Below are 18,337 nucleotides of genomic sequence, written 5' to 3'. Positions count from 1 at the left end.
TTTAATGTTTCCCCTTCTTTCTTTTGTTCTTTTTCTTTCTTTTCTCCTTTCCCTTATCCCAGTTGTTCCTCTGTTTTGAAGTTTCTTCTCCCTCCACAGTATCTATTATACCTTTGATGCCTTTCACAACAACATCCAAAAAAAACCTTAGGAATCAATCTTACAAAGGAAGCAAAAAGGTTATACACTGAAAATTATAATACTTTGAAGTAAGAGACTGAAGAGGACTTCAGAAAATGGAAAAATATTCTTTGCTGTGGATAGGAAAAACCAATACTGTGAAAATAGCAATATTCCCAAAACTGTTACACAGATTCAAGCAATCCCGATTAAAAGTCTTTCTTTTTAAAAATACAATATTAAAATATTTTTTACTTTCTGTGAGTTGGGAATGGACTCACTTATACTTCATGTTTTAATTAGAACATTTTTGTATTTTTCCAAGTGTTTAGTTAACAATTTTTTCATTAAAAATTGAAATGTCTGCATGATTTTATCTAAAAAGATCTTTTTAAACCAAAATTTCCCTTTGAGAACATAATAATTAATTCCAAAGGAGAAAACTCTAGTAGACTCAGAAGCAGCAACATAAATATTGACGTAGACAAACAGCATGTAATTTGGCCAGCTGCCTGAAATTCTTTCTCAAGGTGAGCATGGATGGGTCAAATCATGAAAACCAAGCAAAGCAAAACACAGGAAGACAGCTCTATAGGAAAAGTACAGTTATTTGCATTAGTAAAGGAGCTATTACTAGGGTAGAGAGAAGAAAATAGAAAATGATAAAATGTCAGAACTGCTCCCAATATGAGAAAGGGACATAAAAACCAGGAAGTGATTTGATAGTGGATGATTACAAGTATGTTTTTTACTTTATTTTAATATTTTTAAATAATTTGAACATGTGTGAGCTTTTAAGAAATGCCCTGCATTCAACTGAATTTGTACATCACAATCATTTTATGAAAAGCAATTCAACTGCCATGGACCTTCTACGTAGCAAGCACTCGAATACTTGTCTCTTATTTACAGCACTACTGTCACTGTTAGTGCCAGGAGTGATCTCTGTCTAGTCGTTCTCTCAGGGGTTGTGTACTGAGCCAGCTGTGACATGATGTCGTGCTTATACTCAGAGCAGTCCATACAGGGTTACTGCTGTTCTTGCTGAGACTTGGAGGATAAGGACTATTTTCATCAACAGACAGCTAATATGAGCTTGAAATAAAATACCAAGCCAGGTCAGATTCATAACTCAGCCTTAGGCTATTGCTATTCTGTCTCCTTCGAAGTGCTAGAAAATTTTCATCTGTAATGATTCAATAGAATAATGTCTAACAGTATTTCACACAAAAGAAAGAATAACTAAAATGTTCAGTACATGAAGCAAGCAATTCTATTTCATTGCTTTAGTGAATTCTGGATTAGAAGTTAAAAATGAATTGCTCTTTATGGTTGTCATAGTAAGGGGTAGGGAAAGTGCTGCTGACACCAGTGCACTGAAGAATATTGCTTACATAGGAGCAAATACTTTTTGTCTACTCCCTTTACAATGTGTTATCATATCTTAAATTGGACTACTAAATACTTTGTTAATCTCCTATAATCCAAAATTGGGAATTATAAATTTTTTTCTAAAATTAACCATAAAAACTAATCTTGTTTTCTTCAACATTATAAATTATATTCCAAATACCTCATGCTGTATTTTCTTAACAGCATTACACATAACCATTAAACAAAGTAGCCTCTTGCTAAACTTTACCATTCATATTATGAGATTTAGTTTGGCAGATTTTTGTGTAAAATACAAACAGTGAGAATATATTAGTGGTCTAGAAATAGAAGCATGATGTATTTGCTTTAGCAGGATGAATTTTACAAAATTGGAAAGGAACTGACATAGAACAGGAGTGAAAATTCTCTTCCTGGGAACAGTGGTTGGCTCTCTGACTTTTTGAGATTTCAGTCTATAAACTTGTGATGATAATAATAGTGGTGGCCTCCACTGAGCCATTGTGAGAAAGAAATAAGAGGAGGCACTTCAGGGCATGTAATAAGGGCTCAGTAATTTTTGCTAGGAGACTGTTGAAGAACAGTAGAAAGAAGACAGTGAGATCTATTGAGTTCCCAGGGGTGCTGTGGTCAGAAAGCATAGAATGCCATAAATATTGTACACAGTTCATTGTGTGCCAAATATTCATTCCTGAATAAACAACAAATGTTCCAATGTTTTAATTTCATTGGAAGAACTATTTTACAGGATAATTATATGATTTCTGGGTAGTACTTAAAAGTGAATTATAGGATGCTTGTCCCATGTTCTCAGAGAGCTAATGGTTGTCTTTTTACTGTCCTCCAAGTCCACCCAGAAATCTCCTGACATATCCTATAATTCCAAAGCAAATAAGACCACAAGAAGTATAAGACTATATTTTGTTCCCTGGTGACACACAATGATTAGTCATCATTCCATGAGACAGTACCTGAAATTTGACACAAGTGGCAGCCTTTTGGTAAGTTCAAGGAGAAAGACACTACTTGCCCTTCTTACTTCAAGTTGTTTTGATTTTCATCATCTTCTCCAATAGAATTTACCCAAAAGAATGAGACTATCACTTACACTATATGAAACAAGACCGAAAAGCATTTGTAACTTGGCTCTAGGTAATCATAGAATTTCACAGTGTGCAAAAGACCCAGGAAGGTCTTCTAGCTTGTCTTCTGTCACAGACAAATCCATTTCTACTATCACTTAACTGATTGACAATATCCCTAAAGTTTTTCTTTCAGATTATTAGGAGTTTCCTATTATTTTTGTGTTGTAACCTCCTCAATAGTTTAAGTGACCTAATTTACACTGCTTGTCCCTAAACTCAGTTTTGTTTTGTTTTGTTTTCTGCATTTAGGACAGGGTCTACAGGGTGTACAGGGGTTCGCTATGTAGATCAGATTCATAGTGATTCTCCTGTTCTCAGCCTCCCAAGCACTGGGAATACAGGTATGTGCTACCACGCCCAGTCTCAATCGCCATATCGGCAGGCTCCATGGACAGGGCTGGCACGGGAGGCCGAGAATCAAACCCGACTGCTGTGCTCTGCCTAATCAGGCACTTTAGTTCACTGAGCTATCAGGCCAGCCCCCTAAACTCAATTTTTAATGTATTGTTTATAATATGCCAACTTTTTTTTAGATAAGATAAATCTTTATTTATATATTATAAGATATATAAATTCTTTTAGATCCAGTAAGCAAGTGGAGAGAGAAATGCAAAAAAGTTGTTATAGAGAAAGATAATATTTCTTTCTCTTTTTGGCTAAGTATCAACTTGTACACTGAAAATATCAGATCATCTCTATATCCTGCAATAATTAAATAACAGTCTCATTTTTTTTCCTCCAAATGAAGTTAAAACTCAGTTTTACCAATAATTACCTAGAAAATTAAGAATTAAAAATATTGCTGCTATAAACATGAACACTCACATAGTGCTGTGGTATGGTATTTTTAATTATTCTGGGAAGATACTCATAAGAGGAATAGCTGGGTTGAGTGAGACCTCTGATCGTAGGTTTTTAAGAAATCACACTTCTGCAGTCACTGCCAGCGCACCACCCCGGAGCCTCAAGGGGGCCAGCTGCACACCTCTTTCTTTTCGTTGCTGGTGGTCAGCATCTTCAGACTTGTCCCAGCACCGTTCAAACATGGTGGATTACTATGAAGTTCTAGGCATGCAGAGGTACGCCTCCCCCAAGGACACCAAGAAAGCATACCAGAAACTGGCACTACAGTGTTATCCAGACAAAAATCCTGAGAATAAAGAAGAACCTGAGTGAAAACTCAAACAAATGGCTGAAGCATATGAGGTGTTATCAGATGCTAAAAAATGGAATATCATGACAAATATGAATATGCCAACATTTTGAGGGCTTGAAGGGAGGAGGACAATAAAAGAAGGAATCTGAATATTTCATATTTTTCTACTTAAGCTATCATAATACTGAATATGGTCTTTCCTGTATGAAGTACTTCTAGTTCTCATAAGCATTGATGCATATTAACACTACAGCAGTCTAGTTCAGCTTTTCGGAACCTGCAATCTATACGAGAGTATGCCTGAACCAAACTACCCCACAGTCATCTACTGCATAGAAAGCTAGAGCAGAGATAAAAAGCATGCCTTTACTGGAGTTATTTCACTCTTGAATATGTTAAAGTATATTATGAAATCCAAGAAAGAATAAGTATGCATATATTTCAAAAACATTTTTTGGTATGATATTAAAAGGAGATGCATTAAGATTTTGTAAGCTAAGATTTCTAGGATTGTAAAATGTTGCAAAACACAAAATATTCATCTGGAACAAACCTGGATAAAAGGAGAGAATCAATGATGGGCCTTCAGGGTAACTCCTAGGGAGAACAAGTAAAGGGGAGAGGAGAGATTAGAAAACAAATCAGAACTTGAAATGAAGTAAGAGGAGAAGTTTTTATTTGACTAAACCGTTCTAAGAGAATTGCTCTGGGTTCATAGTCGAGAGTTGCAGAAGTAGCTGTAGTAATAACAACCAAGAATTTGAAGGCAGGCTCCCTGAATAGCTCTCCCCTTTCCCTTTTCTTTAAACAGAGGGAACTAACTATTGAAATAAGATACCCAGAGACTTCCTCACTCTAGCATACAAAACCCTGTTCTACTGGCTGGTTTTGGTCATACTTTCTATTATTTTTGCATATTGTATGCAATTTAGTTTTTATGGAGATTATTTTTAACTAAGAGTATGACTTGCTTGCCATTTTATGCTTGTCTTTAATTTGTAGACGATTTCCTGATGGCAAATTTGTCAAGACAATAATAAGTTATGTAAAATCATTAATAACAAATCTCTCCAAGTAGGAAACTAAGGTGTTGTGTTGCTAAATTATTGCCCAAACTTTCCTTTAAAAATTGTTCTTCTTGTTGCTGCCATAATTACTGTTTAATATTGTAAAGTATACACAATTACAGCTACTTATTGTAAGAATATTGAAAGACTTCATTATATAAGATGCCTAATGTGGTTAACATAATAGTAATCAAAGAATAGCAACTATTATTTTGGTTAATGACATTAATGTAAGTGACAGATCTTTGTGTGAAATTTCTTTGTTTGTCTTATCTAAACTTTAGAAGACAATGCCCCAAAAGTCAAACATTATTGCAATAAATCTGTGTTTTAAATACTTGAAACTGTCAGTTCTGATGGGCTGTTGGTTAAGTTTGGGGTACAGCCGCACTGGTCATCTCCTGCTTCTCTACTGACTTCTTTCCTGCTGCTTCCAGGCCCTGAGTCAGTCACCACCCTCACAACTTAGCTTTCTTCATTCTACCTCTTTTATATACCATTATTTAAACTCTTTTGATATATTTCTTTCCATTCCCACACTCGTGTCTCTCAGAAACTCCACAAAGGGCTTCTTGACTCATCTGCTATAACCATCCTTCACATTTGGTCTGCCCTTATATAATTTAAATCTTGATATTTTAAAATATCATGTATCGTATCATTGAGGTGTTATAGTCTTGACAGTTTTTTCCATAGTAATTTTTCATGGACATGAAATCAGCAAATCCTCTGCACTTAACAGAACAATGCTTGATGTGCATGGAGAGAGCAATATCTACATTACTCTTAGTAATTCTTGCCTCAATTTGGCCTAAAATGTTTCCCAGAAGTCTTATGTGTTCAGAGTTCAGCTTTTCTGAAAGTTACTGTATCATGGAGCATGCCACAGTCAGTGAATAATCCTCAGCTGAGCTTAAAGCTGAATGTGGTGCTGGAAGTGGGCCCAGTGGGAGGAGCCACAGGGCTGTGCATTGGGACCTCCCTTGCTTTCCCCCCTCCTGCTCTATGCTTCTAACCCCAATGAGGTGAGCAGCTTTCCTCTGCTTTAGCTTTCTTCCATGTTATTGCTACCCTGGAGCCAGCTGACCATGAAGTAAAACCTCCAAGACCATGAGCTACATATGTCTCTCCTCCTTGAAGCTGTGGCTGTCGGCTATTTTGCCCCATTGACAAGAAGGTTCACTAACACAATTATGGAAGTTTGTAACCCAGTGGCAATGTTAGAAGCCATCTTTCAGCAAACTGAGCACTGCTCTTAGCTCAGAGCCTTTTCCTGTTGATGCTTTTTTCTAAGCAAATAACTTTCCTATTCCATAAACTAACTTTAACTTTCACTATCCTTTCCCCCTTTATTCACGTCTGCATGTGGGGAAAGAACCTAAAGTGCCCATTGCCTCTTTGCTCCTAGACTGGCTGGATTTTGTTTCTTATTTCTTGTTTTTTTTAATAAAATAAAATAAAATAAAATAAAATGTGACCTTTGGAATGCTATTCATCTGTCTCTAGAAAAGGTCATGGGAAGAATGCCTCAGAATTTTCTAATGGTTCATCCATCAAAAATGCAGCTCTGCATTGATTCTTCCTGAATTTTCAATTTCCCAAAAGCCTCAGGGATAACCCTACTTCTGTAAGAAGAAATTCTTGATAAGGAAAAAGATGAAGTGATAAATGATTTTTCTGGTGTTTTTCCTTTGGGAATGATACTCAGCTTACTTTTAGCCACCAGCAATATCTATTCATGAACTACCTGTGTAAAAGGAGTTTATGATGATAATGGTAATATGAGTTTGTCAATAGACGTTCAAGCTCACCACCTAATTATTGGACCAACTTAAACAGCCCATGTTGAAAACTAAGAAACTGACAATCCAAAAGTGAATGTCAATTATGATACTACATTTTGGTTGAATGAAATATTTTTAAAAGATTTATTTATTTGGTACAGGGTCTCAATACACAGCTTGGACTCGTAGTGATTCTTCTGTCTCAGCCTCCCCAGCACTAGGATTAGAGGCATGTACCAACACACCTGGCTTTAGTGGCCAGCACAGCTTGGGGCAGGTACAGCATAGCATACAGTACTAGAGACTGAACTCAGGTCTTTGCACTTGCAAAGCAGGCACTTAGACCACTGAGCTATCTCCCCAGCCCTAAATGAAATATTTTTAAAAATAACTAGAAATGGAGCTGGGGAGATGGCTCAGCAGGATAAGTGCTTCCCTGGCAAGCTTGGGTTCCTGAGTTCAATTCCTGGTTCTGCCAGAAAAAAAAAAAAAACCTAGAGATATTATTAGAAACCTTACCTCTGGGACCATGAGCCAATAAATTAAAGTAACTCTCAGAAAATAGCCTTCATTTTATCACATCTAGAACTAAACAGAAGTTTCTTCAATAAAAGTGATGTTTACAAAAAAAAGATAATTAGGTCATTTACATGCAATGGCTTATGGTTTATATATCTAGATATCTCCCCAAAACCTCCTGTAATCACAGGTGGGGCTTTTGTGAATCCATGACTGGTTGTGGGTGTGTGATACTGAATTAGTCCACTGTTGGGCTTACAGCTGGGCATGATGCTGGGAGATGAAGCCCTGCTGCTCTGAGCACTCAATTCTTCTTATTTGCTCTACCATGAATTGTTTGTCCTCTGCCATGCTCACCCTGCTTTGGAGCCAGCCAAATATGGACTGAAATCTCTATAAACTGTGAATTAAAATAATCCTTTCCTCCTTTAATTTGTGTATGTTGGATGTTTTGTCTCAACAATGATAAAAGTAATTATTACACAGTGTATTGAGCTTTTTGCATGTATCAAGCTAAAAAGTTTTTTGATAAACACAATTCTACCCATTGGTCTCATTTTTATCTTTACTTTGATATCACCATTCAAGTGAATGCTTACATTGCTCAGGGTTTGCTCAAGGGTGATGCTCCTAGATTTAAAATAGAATGGTGTCTCATGGAACTTTGTGATTACTAGTAATCACATGAGTGAAATGAATGTCAGATCATATTTAGCATGTAAGAAGCCCTAGTGGTGGAAGTCTAGGTCTTGTGGTGTCTGTGGCACACACAAGTAAACAGGTATTTAGGACAAAGTGTGATGGACTCTGAGAGCAAAAGTAGAGTGGCAACAGTTCAGTGCATGAGAACATGGAACACAGGTTCAAATTAGAACATGGTGATGGGAGTAGGGACTTTACTTTACCAAGGTAAAGTCCAGGTGTAATAGGGAAGAGCCAAGTGCTTTGTGTCTAGATGTCCCCCCAAAACCTCAGGCAGTACTGTCCTGAACCAGCGGGTCAGTCAACGAAGGTCACCTGGGGGAGGAGCGAGGAATTGAAGAGGGGACAAAGGACAGGAGACGTGAAGAATGAAGACAAGACAGGATTCTGATCAAGTCTTGTTTATTTAGGGGAGGTGCTGGGTATATATAGTGGAGGCATAGGGAAATGATGTGTGTGGGGGATAAAAGGTGCGAGTAACTAGGCAACCGGGCTATGACAGGAAGTCCCATCTCCTGGGCATAGCAGTAGACTTATGGGAAATAGGCGGGGTAAGAACTAGGAACCTAGCTCATCAGAGGTAGGGGAGGAGGAACCCGGAAACCCACTTGCAATAGGATTGGAGGCCTGGAGTTATTGTGCCTCCCACACAGTACTAAGTGGGGATTCTAGAGATGGCTAGAACTGGAGTGTGTGATGCTGGGATCAAAGGTATATGATTACTAAATCAATACTCTGATTGGCTTGATATAGTTCTGGTATGATTAAGGTTGCCCTCCCATGGCTATGAGTGATATGTGCTGTAAAGTGTGTGGGCTGGATAAAGGAGAAAAAGAGTGTTGCTGCTTTCTGACTGCTGCCTTCTGCCTGCCATGAACTGTTTCTCTCCTGTCATGCCTTTCTCCCATGACACCTTGCCTTGGAGCCTGCAGATTATAGACTGAAAGTTCTACGTACTGTGAGCCAAATAAACCTTTCGTTCTTTAACTTCAAGTGTCTGGTATTTTGTCTAAGTAATGAGAAAAATTAACAAAGACACCAAGGAAGTATATCATACAAGCAAAACAAATATATGCAAAGACATGCATATAGATGTGCACAGCAAACATATATGTTCACTCACATACAACACATGCATATGCAACATATAACATACATACCACATAAACACACACACACACACACACACACACACACACACACCAGTATAAACGCATGAAGAAAGGTCAGCCAAATAACTCAGCGGATTAAAGCACCTGCAAGCAGGTACAGGGGCTGGGGGTTTGATCCCTGGGCCTGCCATGCTGGCCCCACCCCTAGGGTGCACTGAGACAGCAATTGAGACTGGGCATGGTAAACAGGCAGATCGCTATGAGTCTGATCTAGTAGTGAGACCCTGAACACCCTGTAGACCCTTCCCTAAAAAATACAAAAATAAATAAATAAATGAAACACATGTAGAAACTTGTTGATAGATATGTATACACACAGTGTGCATTCACACACATACATAAGTAGTACACATGTGTATGCATACAAACATGTGATTTGCATGTGTGCAGAATGAACAAATATATCTTGTATTTATCATTCACCCTGAAAATGTGTGCCTATATGCATGCATTGCCTATTTATACACAGTACACATTGAACACACATGTTCAAAACCTGAAAACATCAATTTAAGAACATTAAAATGCATGCACATACAAAAATGGAAGTGAAAATTAAGGCAAACATTAAATTATAAACATTAAAATGCACATACATACACAAATGGAAGTAAAAATGAAATTTTCATATTATAGTTATGTCTGATAGAGAAATTGAGAGAAAATATTATCTTGAAAGATATTATTACTAAATTTAAAAAGTGAGAATTAAAAAGAATTGTTTTAAATATCATGATGTATGGTTGTGTTATCCGTAAAAGACAGACATTTTTGGGTTTAGTGAGGAATGATTCATCTTGTTCATGAAGAAGGTAAGTAGCAGTCTCTGGGTTGATTGTATAGACAGAGAAGTTTGAGAGTTTGGTAAAAAAGTCAAAGATGATATCTATGAAAAATAGCACTTTCAGAGACAAACGAGCTAATTCTGTTTTAATTGTTGTATGCTTTTCATATTAGCATTATAAAGCTTCAGAAGTATTACCTTCCCACTTCTTTAAACTAACTTCTGAATGAAGCAATTTTTCATCCTTAAAAGTTCCAACTGTATCTTTTTATGTCTTCCACTCCTCTTTCTATATTCACATTTTCCTCCACATTATTTGGCATATTTTCACAATAAATGAAAGCTGTTTAAAGGGTTTTTTTGCTATTTCTTTCTGTTATCTATAGATATTTTATGAACTATTTTCTCTACTGATAATGACTCATAAATTTCTTATACTTTCACAGTCGAGTGAGTTTTGATGAGATGCTGGACATTCTGAACTGTACATTGTTGAGCGATGAATTTTGCAGTATTTCTTTAAAGAGTATTATGTTTTCTCTGGTATGAAATTAGGTTAGTGATCATTTCAATTTCTATGAAATTGCTTTTAAGAGGTAGTAGGCTAAGTCAAGAGCCTTTACTTTAGGGCTGAGTGCTTTAGGCTCACAGCTAAAGTGTGAAGTTTCAAACACCTAGCCTTTCATGAGTTCTCTCCATTCTTCCTGGGGGGAACACAAACACTTCCCAGACCTAAGTAAGGTATAGGGATTGTTTGCTTCTTTCTGGAGGTTATTTCTCACAGCCAAGGTAAAAATGACAAGGGACAACTCAGATAGGCCCAGAAACTCTTTCTCTGTAGCTTTGTACACAGCTTTCAACTGTTGAAAGGAAAAGGAAAGAGGGGAATATATATATATATATATATATATATATATATATATATAGAGAGAGAGAGAGAGAGAGAGAGAGAGAGAGAGAGAGAAAGAGAGACAGAGAGATATATTGCTAATTCAGTTATACAGCTCGTTTCTCTTAGTTCATTGAAAAGAAAGGGTTGTGCTAATATTATTTGGACAATATTTCATGCCTATATCTTGTATTCTGAGTAACTACTATGAATATAACAATACATGATGCATTTGGGTTTTTTCACTTTCCAATTAATCTATTTTTAAACTCTTTTATTTTTACTTTTTTTCTCTTTAAATTAAAAAAAAAAAAAAAAAACAAGCTTTTCACTTACATTTTAGCCATGTCAGTCTCCTGAAATCAATGATCAGTCTCTACATTCAGCAAAATCTCTAGGCTTTGTTCAACTTCACCTTCGATCACAGTGATGTAGCAATAATCGGAGGCAATTTTAGAGCTCACACTGTTTCTATTTCTTTGAGTATCTCCACCTTTGGCTGCAGCTGAGTAAGTTCTTCAAAGTGATCTTTCTTGTAACTCTCATGTATACATGGGGAAGATGTTACTATGCCCAGTGCTCACTGGCATTTTAATGGATATAAAACACACAGACACACACACACAGACACACACATAGAGTTTTACAGGATGAAATGTCCTCCAGGAAATTATGGGACAGAACTATTCTGACCTCAGGCCCTGTACTGATGGTGAGGATACTGGCTTGCTGAATTTCCTGCCTAGGTTGTTGGAGACTATACATCACATGTGATTCTTTGCCAGAAGTACATCTCAAATTCCACAAATGCCAAAATTAAAATTTATTCCTACTACTCTTCATGCTAATAAATGAATATTAAATTTTTAATATCAATTAGGTTTGTGTTTGTATGTTGATTAACTAACCCTATGATATTTATGAATGCAAGAAATTATAATGTTTTGCAAGGAAGGAAAAAACTGATCAATCACAGAAATACATACGAAATAAATGAATGGCAATGAATATATAAATGTTTTTACCTAAAATAAAAAGATTTATATATGAAAATAAATATGCATAAACTAATATTTAGCTGATAATATTTGATAATATTTATCTGTATATCTTTCTTTTAATTCTGATAATAACTGGTAAATGGGTATTTTGATGTTAAACTATCCAAATCCAAAAATATGTATATATTGCAGCTATATTTTCAGAAATTGCAAAAATATCTTTCTAGGAGTAAGTAATTCAAGGACAAAAGCAGTGACTCCCTTCACCAGGGCGGACAGGGCCGCATATGCATGCTCCTCAGGAGTCACACAGAGCACCAGTGGTTTTAAGAGGAACAGTCCGCAGCTGGTTTCCCAGAGCCTAAGTGTGTCTTCAGTCTAGATAAGGAAAGCAGTCAGCATTTGCTTCATTTGGAGGCTTCCGAGATACAGCATAAAAGAAGGTCTATTTTAAAAGCACATAATGACTGTGGAATGTGTTGCTGTTTCACTTTTCTGCCACCCACATCAACAAAAAAGCAATTTATCTAAGAATGAGGATGTTAACTAGATTTTCTGTTAGGGTTTAGAAGACATAATAAAAAAATTCTGGACAACACAGAACGGTACCAGATTTCTCTTGGGTTCCTTCTGGAACAGGTTTAACCTGAGCAATGATATTGCTCTTCCAATAGAGTTTTCAAAAATAAAAATTGGTTCAATGTAAAAACCAACCCAAATGATCTCAGAAAACAGATATGCATATCGGGAAAAAAATGTCATGATGGTTGAAGCTGCTGAAGAATAGAAGAAATTTAGAGAAATAAAGAAGGAAGGATGTCACCTCTACTGAGAACAGGCAGCTATCTTACAAGTAGTAAGTGCCTCTAGACCCCAAGTGACAATGCCTGGCTTGTCACCCTAGTTTTTGCCTGCAGCTGCTTTCTTGAGGAAAAAGATAAACTCTATGCTCTTCTTTCACTCATGCTGTATATAGAAGAGTCTTACCAGGAGATTTTTGAGGATTATGGGCAGAGCCTGAACATGCCTATTAGTTGATGTCTGAAGTGGATGATGAGAAAGTGCGTGTGTGTTACTTCCCTTTTAAGGAAAAGAATTTCCTCTTTCATGCTTTTTTCCTGAATACACAATGTTTTACTACTCAGCAGCGCAGAACACACTTGGACTGTTTGTGCATGCCTGCTAATAGGTAAGCAGAAACAGGCGAAGCTTCCACCAGGAAGGAGGGAGGAACTTTGGTCACCGATACCAAGATTTACTTAGTTTTTACTTTTAAGAATATGGAGAATGTATTCTGTCTCCAAGATGTTTATTTGATCTGTGCATTTCTCAAAGCTGTGCTAGTCTATTAATGACATCCATGGTGACTGTGATATCCTGCCCTCTCTCTGCTCTTCTCTGAGGAGGAGGGAAAATGAGAGATCATCCAGCCAACTGACAATTAAGCCACCAATTAACTAAAAATGTTCACAAGGTTCTGGAACCCTATGCCAAAATCTCAAGATTAATTCATAACTTTTCTGGGTAGTTTCAGGGTAGCAAACTTTGCATTAAGAAAAACAAAGCAATAGTTCCCAGGAAGATAGTGAAAATAACAAATAATGTAAGCATGACTATTCTCTGAGCAAGAAATGATAGCACAGATCTGCATGTGACTTCTGCTTAGAAGGTAGTTTAAAAGTTGGAAATGGTTATTAAATAAAAGGATAATTTTTTGCTGATGATTTATGTTATTTTTCCTATTTAGTAAATTTTAAATTATGGGCATATGCATTATTATTTTTTATGTATTTAGTACAGGGTCTCACTACACAGATTGGACTCCTAGTGATCCTCCTGTTTTCAGCTTCCCGAGTGCTGGGATTACAGGCATGTACCACTGTGCCCAGTCTCAATTGTGGTCTCAGCCTGCCTCAGGGGCAGGACTGGCACTGCATGCTGGGCATCAAACCCCAGTCCCTGAGTCTGCCTATGCAGACACTTTAATCTGCCAAGCTATTTGGCTGGCCCTGTATTATATTTTTAAAAGAAAAGAATCATGTCTAGCATAGGTAAGTGGAAAGTAAAAAACCCATTTTATAGATCTAAATTGAACACAAGTGAACATGGTATAGAACATCCATACCTATCTAAGAATATTGGTGAGTAAGCATTCAAAATCCAGCCTGCAGACCAACATCAACCAGGCATATTAATCTGGATGCATCCTGTTAAGGTGTCTTGTTAACATCTGGAAGTGCATTCAACCTAAAAGATATATAAGGGAAAGCACTTATTTATATCTACTCTACTTGTACAAAGAGAGATGTGTACATACAGGACAAAATAACAAGTCAGATTTTCACATATCAATTGTAATTTACATGTGTTTGCCAACAGATGAAAATTTCTGCTTACTGGCTGTCCAGTGTGTGTGTGTGTGTGTGTGTGTGTGTGTGTGTGTGTGTACACTTGTATGTCTATGCATCTGTATTGTTAAATGTCCAAGTCTAATTAACAGCTACATAAATGTAATCATTATTCATGGAAAACATAAAAAAAGTTACTTCTGAAGCAAAACTGACTCAAATTGCTTACTGATCTTAAATAAGTGGTATGTAAAAACAGGAAGCATTTAGAACTCTTCTTCCCTCTGGGGAATGATAAATGGTTGAAAAAAATTACAAATCTATTCTCAAGCTGTGACTAGGATAGACCTTGGAGGTTCACAAGAAACCAGTCAGTAGAATTTGGATCTCAGCCCTAACACTTTTTCAGAGATAATCTGAAAAACTCCATCAAACTGCCAGCACTGAGAATGACTTCTCTTTGTTATAGAAATCTACCTTTGCTCTCAAATTTACCTTAGAAAAGAGTTTGATTCTAGGTGATAGTGCTCAGAAATGGCAAGAAGAAAAAGACGAAGGAAGAAGGATCTTTCATTCTGAAAAATGCAGAGTTCCCCATTTACCCCACAGTCCTAGAACTACTTCTTGTCTGACATAAACATTGAGGACAGGCTGCCAGCAGAAGTGGCTCTTTTTTGCCAACCAGATGTACAGGCTGCACACACCTCCAAGAGAGGCAGGGGAGCTAGATGGCAGACAACCTGTCAGCAAGTTAAGGATATAGACTGCATTAGAAGGCTATTGAAAAGCCACTGAAGAGTATTAAATGTATGAGAGATGTGGATATTTAAGACTCCTTCAAGTGCAAGTGCAGAATAGTAGAATGGAACAAAAATGAGTGCAAAGATAGAAGCCAAGAGGTGATTATACAACTACTCTTCTCTCTTTGAGGGATGAATACTGGTCACCCAAAATGAAGGAAGGAAAGGTTTATTCAGCTCCAAGTTACTGGAAGTTTCAGGTCATACTCAGCTGGCTCAGAGGCAGAGTGGCACATGGCAGGAAGCAACATTTCATGGAGGTAGCAAAGAGCAAGAGAGCAAAGGGAGTGGCAGCAGCTCAGGGAGCTAGCTCTGCCACTCCACCCTCCTTACATTGCAATGCAAATTACCTGCCCCAGGACAGGTGCAGCATCCATGCCTATAGTAGTCAGTCACAAACTCCACAAGCCACCCTAGGACTGCGTGAGGCCTTGGGGGACACCAATACAGACCATGACAGGATGTAATGGCAATGCCAACAGAGAATAATAGAGAGCAGGTAGATGAAATCAATGGGGTTTTAGTGGCTTACTGCATGGGGCAGTGAAAAAAATGGACTAGGAGAGAAACAGAGATACAGCAAAGACACAGAGAGGGAGAGACACAGAGACTAAGACAGACACACAAAGATACAGAGACAGAAAGAGGTGTTGAGTGTTGGATATCTTCCAGATTCCTGACTGTTAAAACTAGTCAGATACCATTTTCTGACTGTGATAAGTGCTCAAGAAGAGGAGCATTTCTGAAGATGGCAGAGATTAGCTTTGTTCTGTGAATGCTGAGTTAAGTGCCTGGAGGCTTTCAGAGGAAAAGGCAAGAGCTAGTTAGAGCTAGTTAACTTTTCTAAAGCTTGAGGAGAGAACTTGGCTTAGAGATAGAAATTTGCAATCTCCACATCTATTGATGGTGTTGGAAGATACTGATTATATTGATGATGTTGAATTAGATCACATGAATGGTTTGGGAGCTAATCCTTCAGTTCACCCCCTATTTGAAGTTCAGGCAAAGTAATTCAACAGTGGAGGAGATCACATGGCCAAGCCAGCTGAGTAGTGAGAACAAGAGTATAGCCTAGTTAAAGCAAAGGAAAAGAGGAAAAAAAGGTGACCAAGCAGATTGAATTCTGTGGAGACCACATGTCATAGGAGTGATGATGATTGCTCCTTCTATTTAAGAACAAAGCAATGAAAATGCAAATAACATAGAAGGTGTTATTACAGGAAAAATGAGTGGAGAGTGAAAATGGGGTATGGAGTGCTCTTTAAAGGCATACAGGACCTAGTCCTAGCCCAGGCCCGGTGAGTGTATGGGAGAGCTTCCAGCTACCCTGCACCAGTGTGACCTACTGGTCAAACTTCAGGTGCAGCATGGGTGAAACCCACTTCTACACCCCTGGGATGCCCCCAATCACTTCTTAGTACCCCCCACCCCACCCAGCCCACAGAGTAGGAATTTCTGCCACATTCCAGGAACCCCCAGATCCAGTCCTAGACCAGCTGAAAGCAATGAACCAACGGCTTCTGAAATAAAGAAACAGCAGCAGAAGGTATAGAGGAACTCAAATTGGAAATAAAAAAAGAAATCCCTCAATTAATAACATCTGCAGTAGAGAATCAAATGCAGAAACATATGGAGGAAACCCAATGCCACCCAGAACAAGTGCAGAGGAAACTCACTCGGCTCAAATGTATGAATTAATAGTGTCGATAGTAAATAAGCAACAGCAGAAAGTCATAGAGGAACTCAGAGTGGAATTCTTTTCTACTAACTCAGCTCAAATGTACAAATTAATAGTGTCGATAGTATATAAGCAACGGCAGAAAATTATAGAAGAACTCAGAGCAGAATTCTTTCTGAAATAAAAAAGGAATTCTCAGAACTCATAGCATCTGAAGAATCAGCTACAGAAACATAGGTAGGAAACCCAATCTGAAAAAAACACTGCAGTAAAAGAATTTATAACTGCTTCTAAAGAAGACATTGATAAAGAAAAAATAGAGGAGATTAGAAAAATGACAGATTCCATGAATGAGCAATACAGGAAAGAAATAGATTGCATGAAGCAGAATCAAAGCGATATAGAGGAAATTAAAATCTCAATCACAAGTTTGCAAAACTGTTTAAGTGAAAGTGAAGACAGAGTTTCAGATCTTGAAGATGCGGGTGCAGTTAGTGAAAAAGTAAGAAAAGATCTCTTAAAAACAACGAGGATGCAGGAAAGAATAATCCATCACCTGCAAGATGATGCAAAGGTGAACAATGTGAGACTAATAGGCATCAATGAGAAATAAGGAGTCAATACAAATGACATTTAAAAAATATGGGCAGAAGTAATAGCAGAAAACTTCCCAAATATTAGGAAACATCTGACATTCAGGTAACTGAAGCATACAGAACGCCAAGTAACCTCAACCCAATGAAAAACACCTAGACATATAATAGTCAAGATCCCAGAACTTCAGCACAAGAATAATATATTGAAAGCCGCTAGAGAAAAGAAGCAGATCACATTCAAAAGAAAACCCATCAGAATTACGGCCGACTTCTCTTCACAAACCATGAAGGCAAGAAGAGTATGGAGCAGAGTACTTCAAGTCATCTATGAAAACAAATTCCACCCCAGACTACTATACCCTGCAAAACTCTCTTTCAAGTTTGATGGAGAAGTGAAATACTTTCATGACAAAGAACAGCTAAAGAATTTCATGATGGCAAAGTAAATCCTACACATGCTACTGAAAGATGTTCTAGAGAGGGATCAAAATGATCAGAACTCCATGAATGAGATCAGAAGCAACCAACTAAATAGGGCAAGCAATTAAACACAGGAGAAAAATGAATAAATGACAACAGGTAAATAACATGGCAACCATAAGCCAGTACATCTCAATTCTAACCATCAATGTAAATGGACTCAATTCACCAATTAAGAGAAATAGACTGGCACAGTGGATTAGGAAACAAAATCCAACAATATGCTTTATACAAGAAACACATTTAATTCATAAAGATATTCATAGGCTGAAAGTCAAAGGATAGAACACAATATTACATGCCCCAGCACCTCAGAAAAAAGCAGGGGTAGCAATCCTATTCTCAGACAGTCTAAACTTCAAACCAACAATGATCAAGTGAAAAAAAGAAGGCCACTATGTACTGGTTAGTGGAAGAATTTAAGAGGAAGAGGTAACACTCATAAATATGTATGCACCAAACACTGGACCACACAACTATATAAAGCAAATCTTAATGGACATGAAAAATCTAGTATCCAATACCACAATTTTAACAGGAGACCTTAACACCCCCTTATACCCAAAAGATAAGTCAACCAGAAAAAAACTTAGCAAAGAAATAACAGAACTGAACCAGAGCTTGAAACAAATGGACTTGATGGGAATATGCAGAGTGTTCCACCCAAACACAGCTGAATACACATTTTTCTCAGCTGCACATGG

General features: G+C 37.4%; 1 long non-coding RNA gene across 1 annotated transcript in view; it reads right to left on the bottom strand.

Annotated features, from left to right (window-relative positions):
- Positions 1-11,150, bottom strand: part of LOC111812827 — a 77,934-nt gene extending 66,784 nt beyond the window's left edge. Inside the window, exons 1-2 of the long non-coding RNA XR_002818217.1 lie at positions 11,067-11,150; positions 4,367-4,410 (exon numbers count right to left, since the gene is read on the bottom strand). This is a non-coding gene — a long non-coding RNA (uncharacterized LOC111812827). The remainder of the gene's footprint in view (positions 1-4,366; positions 4,411-11,066) is intronic.
- Between the last annotated feature and the right edge of the window lie 7,187 nt (positions 11,151-18,337).

Source organism: Octodon degus, unplaced genomic scaffold (genome assembly GCF_000260255.1).
Source record: "Octodon degus isolate 3935 unplaced genomic scaffold, OctDeg1.0 scaffold00145, whole genome shotgun sequence".
NCBI classification, from domain to species: domain Eukaryota; kingdom Metazoa; phylum Chordata; class Mammalia; order Rodentia; family Octodontidae; genus Octodon; species Octodon degus.
This window is presented reverse-complemented; position numbering and strand designations above follow the sequence as displayed.